The sequence below is a fragment of the Sciurus carolinensis genome, chromosome 19 (assembly GCF_902686445.1).
Source record: "Sciurus carolinensis chromosome 19, mSciCar1.2, whole genome shotgun sequence".
Lineage (NCBI taxonomy): Eukaryota > Metazoa > Chordata > Mammalia > Rodentia > Sciuridae > Sciurus > Sciurus carolinensis.
In genome coordinates this window covers 7,045,100-7,055,310 of record NC_062231.1, presented here as the reverse complement: position 1 = coordinate 7,055,310, position 10,211 = coordinate 7,045,100, and positions in this window count along the sequence as shown.

Below are 10,211 nucleotides of genomic sequence, written 5' to 3'. Positions count from 1 at the left end.
TTCCACAAGGCACCAGAGAAACATGAGTATTAGAGGGGAAAATGGGTCACTGGGACAGGTTCACAAATTTTCCTCACAGCCACAGTTTTGACTGAGATGAATGAAATTAAATATTAATATTAATGACTAATTTTTACTTTTCTCCTAAGACATGTATTCCATGATTCATTACCCCAAAATATGAGAAAAACAACAAGCTGCACCATATTAAGAAACACCTTTTATTCTGGTGTTGGAATTGGGATGTTGATGAATGCCTTTCTTTTTTTCTGTTCCACATCAAGGTCCTCTTTGACAACAGGCTCAAGAATACTGACTTGATAATTTGACTCTTGGCTCTAATCCACCTACTGATTATGTTCATCATGGGATTCATAGGTACCAAAATGTTTCTGTCTTAGCAGTGGCTTTGGGATGACATCACAGGTAAATTAGTTGTCTACTTGTATAGGTTGATGATGGGCTCCTCAATTTCTACCATCTGCCTGCTGAGCATCCTCCAGGCCATCACCCTCAGCCAGAAGCTCCTGTTTGGCAAAGTTCAAACCTAAGTTTTCACGGGACAGCCTGAGATCGCTTTTCTACCTGTGGGTTTTGCATATGTCACTCAGTGCTCACTTCTCAATCTCTGCAGTTGACAAATCCAGTGTGACTTCATGTGGGCTTATATTTCTCAGTGATTCCTGCACTATTTTACCCATGAGGTAAAATAGATTGGACATTCTGCTCTGGTTTCAGTTGACTTTTTTTAACTTCAAATACAGGAGACTATATACGCAAAATGGATTTGCATCCAAAATCAAAACTGTGGACATATTTTGTTTCTGCTAACAGGATAAGGGATGACATACCATTCTTTGAAAAAGACTTTTCTTCAAAGGCAACTTTTAGTGGTGTTTCATTCAGCGTTTTTCTCCTGTAACTAAAGGACCCAATGAGGACAATTATAGAGAAGAAAAAAATTATTTGAGGGCTCAGATGTTCAGAGGTCTTATTCCATAGAAAGCTGGTTTTGATCCTTGGGGATTGGAATGGGATAGCACATGATGGCAGAACACTGTTGTAGAGAGACATGGTTTACATGATGATCAGGAAGCATTGAGAGGGAGACTCCTATCATCAGATAAAAAATATACCCCAAATCCATGCCCCTAAAGTCCTACCTCCTGCAGCCACAGCTTACCAGCCTTCAGTTACCACTCAGTAAATCCTTATCAGGGGATTAATTAACTGGATTAATTAATTGAATTAAGGCTCCCACAATCCACTCATTTTTTTTCTCTAAACCTTCTTGTGTTGTGTCACACGTGAGTTTTTGGGAACACCTCACATCCAAACCATAAAACAGGATGAGGATAATATTGGAATGTTTGAATTCCTCTTTATTTTACTTCACTTTTTAAGTTTTCTACTTTTGGTAATATAATGACTATAATGTCCACAATAAATCAGTGTAATACATCAAGCTCTCTTTCTGGTTGAAGGAAAGATTGTCACAGGAGAAATGGCTAAGGTTCTTGTTGATTTCACCAAAAATGCTCTACCTCAGGGAAAATCAGTGTTTTGGGAGGTTTCAAGGAGGTGGAATGGATAAGGATGTTTTCCTGGCTGCTCTGTGTCATGATACCAAGAAAGGAGCTAAGCAGCTTCTCAGAAATATGTGTGGAAATAAATGGGTTGTGGTGAGTAATTAAAGTTAATACTGGATATTCAAAGCAGATCAGGGACTCAGGAATTTGGATATAATAAAATAAGGGTAAAATCTCCAGTGCCACACTTGCTGCTTCCACTCAAGGAAAAAGTACAGTGGGCCCTCTGGGAGTGAAGTGGAGGGATAAGGGAATTAAAGGAGTTTGCATTGTCAGGAGGCCTGAGGTGTGCCTGGATCTGGAGAGATCTGAGATTAAAGATGATGCATGACTAAATGGAAAGGCATACTGCACTATATTGTGTGTGGGAAAAAAAATTGTGTCACTCCCAGCTGACTGTGGAGGACCAAGGAAGGAATCATTTTCCAGGTGGGTGCAGGAGACTAGCACCTGTGGGAGCCAATCCCAGTCAGACCCATGTTTGGAAGAAAAAGCTTGGCAAATCCACACTTCACAAAATAGTGTGTGCCTAAGTAACCAGGAGAAAATCAAATGTGGAAAGAAGTTTACACAGGGAATACTGTTGGTGGGAATCCACTCAACTCCTACCCCATTCCTCTAATATGGTTCTTTGTAGGATGGACTGGGAGAATTGCATTTGTCTGGAGATTCAAAAGGGCAGGGCCAGGAAAGATGGAGTTTAGAAACTGAACTCAAGAGACCAGGAAATATGTGGTCTTCCACTGATGAAGAGGATTAAGGACTGAATCTTCATCATGCATGCAGAAGCCAGGGGAGATCCCTGTGGTTCAGTCTTCCAGCATGGTAGGGAAACATCTGGGCCTGGGAGGTGCACTGATTTAAAATCTCCAGACAAATTGTCACCGAAAGAAGAACTCTAAGAGTACCTATTCCCAAACACCTCCTCCAGGAATTCTGCCTATGGGATTTTTTGTCTCCCTCCAGAAAAAAACACCTTGAGTGTGCTGAGGGCATTACACTGCAAGGGAACCCACCTAACACAACTAAGAAGGGAAGCTGAGAATCTTCTGAACTCCAATGGAAACAATTCTTTCACTTTTCATTCAGTTTTTTTTTTCTCTTTTTCCTTTGCCCTGCTTAATTGTGACCTGAATGGTTCATGGACACATACATATTCATTTTTGTTTTTTCTCATTTCTAGCATTTTTGAAGGCAGCTATTTTTAATGGATCAGTATTTCAAGAAATAGGATGTTTGATTGGAACATTTTGGTTTTGTTTTATATTCTTTGTCAAATTTTTGCTTTAATACTTATTTCTCATCTGTTTCCCATGAGTCTTTGTCTTTCTTTTCTTCTACTAATAGCCAATCTCTATTGTTATCTTTCACTCTTCCTTTAAGTTTTTACTTCTATTTTCTCTCCTCCGTCTTAATCTTCACATCCTACATTGTGTTCTCTCCCTGTCCACCATTTGAAATTGTAACTTCTTAATCTTAGGTAGTAAAACTTAAAAACAGTAAGTTTTTACTGGGAGCAATAACTAATCATATACTTTCTGTTTATTGTGACAACATTTTTATAGATGTCATACCTGGATCTATTTGGGTTAATACTGTATATTCTTGCAATCCTTGGTGTTATTTTTTGCCTTCTCTTAAATGATGAGGTACAGACAACCATTCAGAGACACTGTAAGTCCAGAAGGTAGAAACTCTGCTGCCTCAGATCTGTATTGTTAGATTACTAGACAAAAAAATATCATTAAAAAGCAAGGGACAAATCATCCCAAACCAAGATACTTCAATAGCAGAATCCATCAACAATACAGTGGAAAAAATGTCAGAGAATGAATTTAGAATATACATAGTTAAAATAATGTGAGCTACAGGAAAATGTAAGGAATGATATCAGAGAGAAAACACAGGAAGTGAAAGATTACTTCCATAATGGGAAACAGATTTTTTAAAATTTTGAAGAAATCCTCTAAAGGGAGGAATCAGTAAACCAAATTAAAAATTCAAGAAAGCATCACCAACAGGCAATACCAGGTTATACCACCTGAAAGACAGAGTTAGGCAATGAAGACAATTTTATCAATTTGAAAAAAAAAATTGACCATGGAGAAAATATGTTATAAAGCCATGAAAATAAATTCCAAGAAATATGGGCTATCATGAAAAGACCAAATAAAAGATTTATTGAGACACATGAAGGCTTGAAGATACAAACTAAAGGAATGCACAGTCTTTTCAATGAAATAATATCAGGACATTTCTCAAACCTTACGAATGAAATGAAAAATCAAACACAGCATACTTACAGGACTCCAAATATACAAAAGTAGAACAGACCCACACAAGTGCACATTATTATGAAAATGTCTAACATACAGAATAAGGATGGACTTATAAAGGTTGCCCGAGACAAAATACAGGTAACATTTAGAGGGACATGAATCAGGATCTCAGCTGATTTCTCAATCCAGACCCTCAAAGATAGGAGATCTTGCAATAATATCTACCAAGTTCTGAAATAAATGGATGCCAGACAAAAATATAATACCCAGAAAAAGTAACTTTTAGAATTGAGGATGAAATATAAACCTTCCATGACAAACAGAAGTTGAAAGATTTGACAGGTAGAAAGACTGCATGAAAAAATATTCTACAAAAAGTTCCTTGAAGAAGAAATGAAAAAAATACAATAAAAACAGGTAAAGGAGAAACCACACTAGAAAAAACAGTCAATCAAGGGAGAAACTAATTCAAATTAAAAACCAGAAATAAACCAAATTGACAGGGAATAAAAGTCATTTCTCAATTCCAACATTGAATGTAAAAGGCCTAACCTCGTCAACCAGAAGTCATAGACTGGCATATTGGATTAAAAACCATGACCCAAAAATATGCTATATCCGAGAGACCAAATAATATACAAAAACATCAAGAGAGTAAAGGTAAAAGTTTGGGAAATAATGTGTTATTCACATAGATCTCCTAAACTCACAATGATTTGTATCTTCATATAATATAAGGTGTACTTCCAACTAAAGTTAATCAGAAGGGACAAAGTAGGAGATTTTGTACTGCTTAAGGCAATTATATATGTCCATGGGTTGTAACAATCACAAATTGTTATGCCCCAAATAATGGAGCATCAAAAAAAAAATTCCTTTCTCAAATTCATGGATCAAGTAGACCATAAGAAAATAATACTGTTGATTTTAACACAACTCTTTGCACAAAATAGATTCTGCAAACAAAAACTAAACTATAGAACTAAAAAATACCATTTGTTGGGGTCCAGCACTAGCAAGGATCGGGGGCCTAGGTGGATGGAAGGTGTCAGCGTGGTAGAGAAACAGCACACAGAGACACCAAGTGTTCTGAGGCTGAATCTGAATCTTTATTTTCTGCTTGTCTTTTTATAGATATTTTTCTTAAGTAGTGATTATATCCTTTTTGGTTAGTTTAAAACAAGAAAAACCTTCAAAAGTACAATCTATGCTTCTTCTCAAAATACACATTCTGTCTGTATGACAGTCCAGACCAAAACAATCTTTTTTCCCAGCTAGATTAAAAAAACCTTGTCTCCCAGTTAAGCTGAAACAAACTTGTCTCCCAGCTAAACTGAGGACACCATGATCTGCCAGCCTTTAACCTTCAGAACAAACAAGTTACTAGATTTTCTGAGAAACCACCCACACCATAAATCCAGTGTTTAACAGTGAGAAACTTTTACTACTATTAAATGGCAAAGAAATCAACTGATAATTAACATTTAGTCTCTTCTAATTTCATATAATGGCAGAATACAATCTTATTCTGATTCTCAAAGAATTAGACTAAGAATAGGAAAAACACAAATTATATTTATGAGTAGCCTAAATGTTTTTATTATGTAAAGTATCTCTAGGATCAACTATTGAAACTAGGAAACTAGCAAAGGCTAAACACCTCATCCAAGCTCAGAGGAATATCTATTTATCCATCTATTATTTTACTAAAGAAATCGCAGACTCCTTTAAACTTGAGCACATCTACAATAGTTTATGTTCATATATTTTATCTTGGTATTAATGCTAAATTTTTATTTTGCAGTATTTTGTGTCCCAACACAGTAAAACCTTCCCAATGCTTTTCTAATAAGTTTCTAGTGATATATTGATTATTAATATTAAAAAGCAGTTACACATGGAGACACGCCACACCTATGGCCCCCAAGAGGGAGGATGTTCAACAGAACCATGTCAAATGTTGAGTGTTCTATTCCAACAGATCGTGTCAAGTGCCGGATCCTCTACTCCAACAGAACTGTGTCAAATGTCAGAGTGGCAGGAAATAGATGTGGTAGCCATTTATAATTTAGACTTGAAAGATACATATAGAATAATTCATCCATCAATGACAGAATACACTTTCTTCTCAGGAACACATGGATCCCTTTCCAAAATACACAGATCTTAGGTCGAACAGCAATTCTTAGAAAATACAAAAAAATATAGAGATAGTACCTTGCATTCTTTCAGATGATAATAGAATAAAATTAGAAATGAGAAATAAAATAAAATTAGAAACTACTCTAACTCTTTGAGACTAACTAATATGCTACTGAGTGACCAATGGATAGCAGAAGAAATCAGAAATGAAATTATAAAATACTTAGGGGTAAATGAGAATAGTGACAGTTCAAAATTGCTGAGACACTATGAAGGTGGTTCTAAGAAGAAAGTTTATAGCACTGATTTTGTCAGGTAAAAGAATAGGAAGTCACCAAATCCATTACCTAACATAACATGTCAAAGACCTGGAAATAGAATAAATCAACAACAAAATCATTAAAAGACAGGAAATCATTAAAATCAGAGCCCAAATCAATGAAGTTGAAACAAAAAATAAAAAATAAAAATAAAAAAGTCAGTGAAGTAAAAGTTGGTTCTTTGAAAAAAAAAAAGAAAAACAAAATTGATGAACCCTTATTCAAGCTAATGAAGAGGACTAGGAAAATTACTAAAACTGATGATGAAAAAGGAAGTATCACAAGTGACACTACAGAAATACAGATGATAATCAGAAACTATTTTGATATTTTTTACTGTAATAAAATAGAAAATCTTGAAGACACTGACAGATTTCTAAAGACATTGGACTGGCCCAAATTGAATCAAGAGGACATAGAAAATTTAGACACATCAGTTTCAAGCAATTCATAAGAAGATGCCATGAAAAGACTACCAAGAAACAAAATCCCAGGAGAAGGCAGATTCTCAACCGAGTCCTACCAGGCCTTCAAAAATAACTAACACCAATCCTCCTCAGATTATTCCATGAAGGGAAAGAGAACCTTCCAACCTCATTCTGTAAAGTTAGTATCACATTCTTTATTTCACCATCTTAACTGGACCCCTTCCTTTGTTCTTAACTGTCCTCTGTTGTCCAGTTCATCCAAGAACCCTCTGTGATCAGTGTGAGATGAGACAGAAATTACCCCTCACACTTCCTGTCTTGTTCTCCAGACAGGAGAAAGTGGGTTCTGACATGATGTCTGTCAGAGATATGCTATCTTGCCTTGTGGAATGGTGCTAAACTGAATAAAGTAAAATTGCCCTTTTGGCCCCATTCAGTAATATTATTCTTGGTGTTTGTTCTTCTGGAGTAGTGAATTTTCTTAAGTGGATTCTGTATTATCATATATGTGTTTGGTTCATAAATTGTTAAATCAGTGTTTCTGTAGGGGCATGTGGTCTGACTTCCTTTTCTTCCTACTTACCAAAACTGTTCTATCACTTACCTATTTTCTACTCCACATTGTTTCCCTCTCAGGATGCCAAAAAATAAAATGTAACAACTAACCTTGACATCTTAGCTTCTTTCATATAGTAAATTGCATTTTTGTTTTATTGCTTTTGTTGAGCACATCAGTAGACTACCCTGGAAATTTCTTGTATGGAAGCATGGTATTTGCTTGTCCATTTCTTGACTGAAGTACAGTTTTATTTCTTCCAACTTATATTTTTTTAATTTACACTGATCATGAAGATGATATAAACACTTTCAAACACAATTTGGGCAAAACATATAGGTTTGATATCTCAATCTTGTAGGTGACTCACTCTTGAGGGTAAGAAATTAAAATGCTGTATTCCCAAAAGCCTGTGTCATTTGGCATCCCATAAATCAATGAGGATTGCTGTCCTCTGCATACTTACCAGCATTTGATGCTATTCTGTTTTGTGTGCCTTAATTACATTAAATGTTTATTAACATGACCACCAAATCATCAGAAAGGCAACAATCAAGTGTCTGTTTAGTGGTATCTTATTGTGGTTTAAAATTGTTTTTCTAATGACATGATATCATTAGCAATGATGCACATTGTTTCAGGTTCCCTTCTAACCTGGACATCATATTTTGTCAAGGGTGTCTTTGTATTTTTCATTCTGTTATCTCAGCTGGATATTTGTGTTTCCTTCTTTTTCCCTCCATTTCTCATTTTGTTCTACTCATGATATGTAGTATTCTATCATGTCAAATATTTAGACAGAGTAGGTAATTGACATGTTGCTATGTGTATTCTGATTATTACAACATCTAGAAGGTATACAGGAGAGAATCTTTCCACAAACTACCTATTCCTACTACTTACTTGACTTCATATTATTTACTCAGCTAATCATTGTAAATAGAAAATTATCAGAGCCATACTAGGAACTATGATATCAGTAGGTGGTTGCTTATAAGGAGTTTGGTTTTGTCACATGTTCCTAAATTTTTCTCTTGATATATTCACATATGAACACTGTTACCTATTTCAAAATTTAAATTATTTCTCCGAGCCTGCTGGGAGAAAATGAAGGCCCAGCTCTCCATCATAACAGCTTAAGATGTGACTTACTCTACAAGACTCCTACAGTACAAGAGGCAAATCAAGAATCATTAGATGGGATGGTATCAAACTAAAAAGTTTCTTCACAAGAAAGGAAAAAGCCAATAACATGAAGAGACAGTCACAGAACTGGAGAGCATTTTGGAAACCTACATCTGCGATAAACCATTAATTTCAAGGATATAAAACAATCTCAAAAACCGAACACTAAAGAACAAATAACCCAATCAGTAAATGGACAGAGGAAGTATACAGGCACTTCACAGAAGAAAAAATACAAGTGGTCAACAAATAAGTGAAAAGATGTTCAACATCTCTAGCAATTACAGAAAGGCAAACCAAATCTAAATTGAAATTTCATCTTACTCCAATCAGAATGGCCATTATCAAGAACACAAGTAAAAATAAATGTTGGGATAGGTGTGGAGAAAAAGGTTCACAAATACATTGTTAGTGGAGCTTGATGTTGTTTCAGCTACTCTGAAAGAAATATGGAGATGCCTCAGAAAACAAAATGGAAACACCAGGTGATCCAGTTATCCCACTCTTCAGTATATACGCAAAGGATTAAAATTGGCATACTACAGTGATGCAGCCACATCAATGTTTATATCAACTCATTTCACATTAGCTAAACTATGGAATCAACCTAGGTGCCATTCAACAGATGAATGGTTTTAAAATGTGGTATATATACACAATGTAATGTTACTCAGCCATAAAGAAGAATGAAATTATGGCATTCACCAGTAAATGAATGGAACTGAAGAATATCATACTAAGTGAAATGAGTCAATCCCAAGAAACCAAAGGCCAAATGTTCTCTCTGAAATGTGAATGCTAACAAACACTAAGGGGATGGGCAGGGAAGAATAGAAGTTCATCAGATTAAAAAAAGGATGAAGGAAGGGGACTGGAAATAGGAAAGAGAGTAGAAAGAATCAGACATATCTTTTCTGTGTTCATATATAAATGCACAACCAGTCAAACCACATTGTGTCCAACCACAAGAATGGGGTTATAATTAGAATAAGTTATATGCATGTATATATATATATATATATATATATATATAATATGTCAAAATACACTCTACTTTCATGAATATCTAAACAAACAAGTAAACAGTCTCAAATAAACCTAGTACACCAGGTTAAAAAGGAAAGAAGTTGGAATTAATTTTTATTTGTTCCTTTTTCTAATTTAAAGACTTTTGTGAGTGTATAAGTCAGGCTCTCTAGAGGAACAGAATCAATAGGAAGTATGATTATAAAAGGGAGTTTATTAGATTGATTTAGAAGCCCAGAAACTGGATAGTCCAAAATGGTCATCTGCAGTTGGAGAACTGGAAGAACTAGCAGCAGTGCAGTCCAAGATGCAGAAGCCCCAAAACAAGAAAGATCAACAGTGCTACCCTAGCCGATGACCAAGGCTTCTAGAAACTACCTGGAGAATCACTGGCAGAGTCCAATTTGGAAGAGTGAAGAAGTGAGAGTTCGATATCCTCAGACAATTGAAACATTGATCAAGAACCTGATCAAGAATAAATGAGCTTGCATCTGCATCTGCTTATTTTTTCTTCCCACTATTATTCCATCCTATTGGGCGGTGCTGCCCACACTTAGGGAGGGGTTCCACTTGAGTTCACTGTCCCTCATTTCAATCATTCCTAGACATGCCCTCATGGACAAACTGAGAGTACTATTACTCATTGGCATGTCTTAATCCAATCAGGATGACAATTCATATTAACC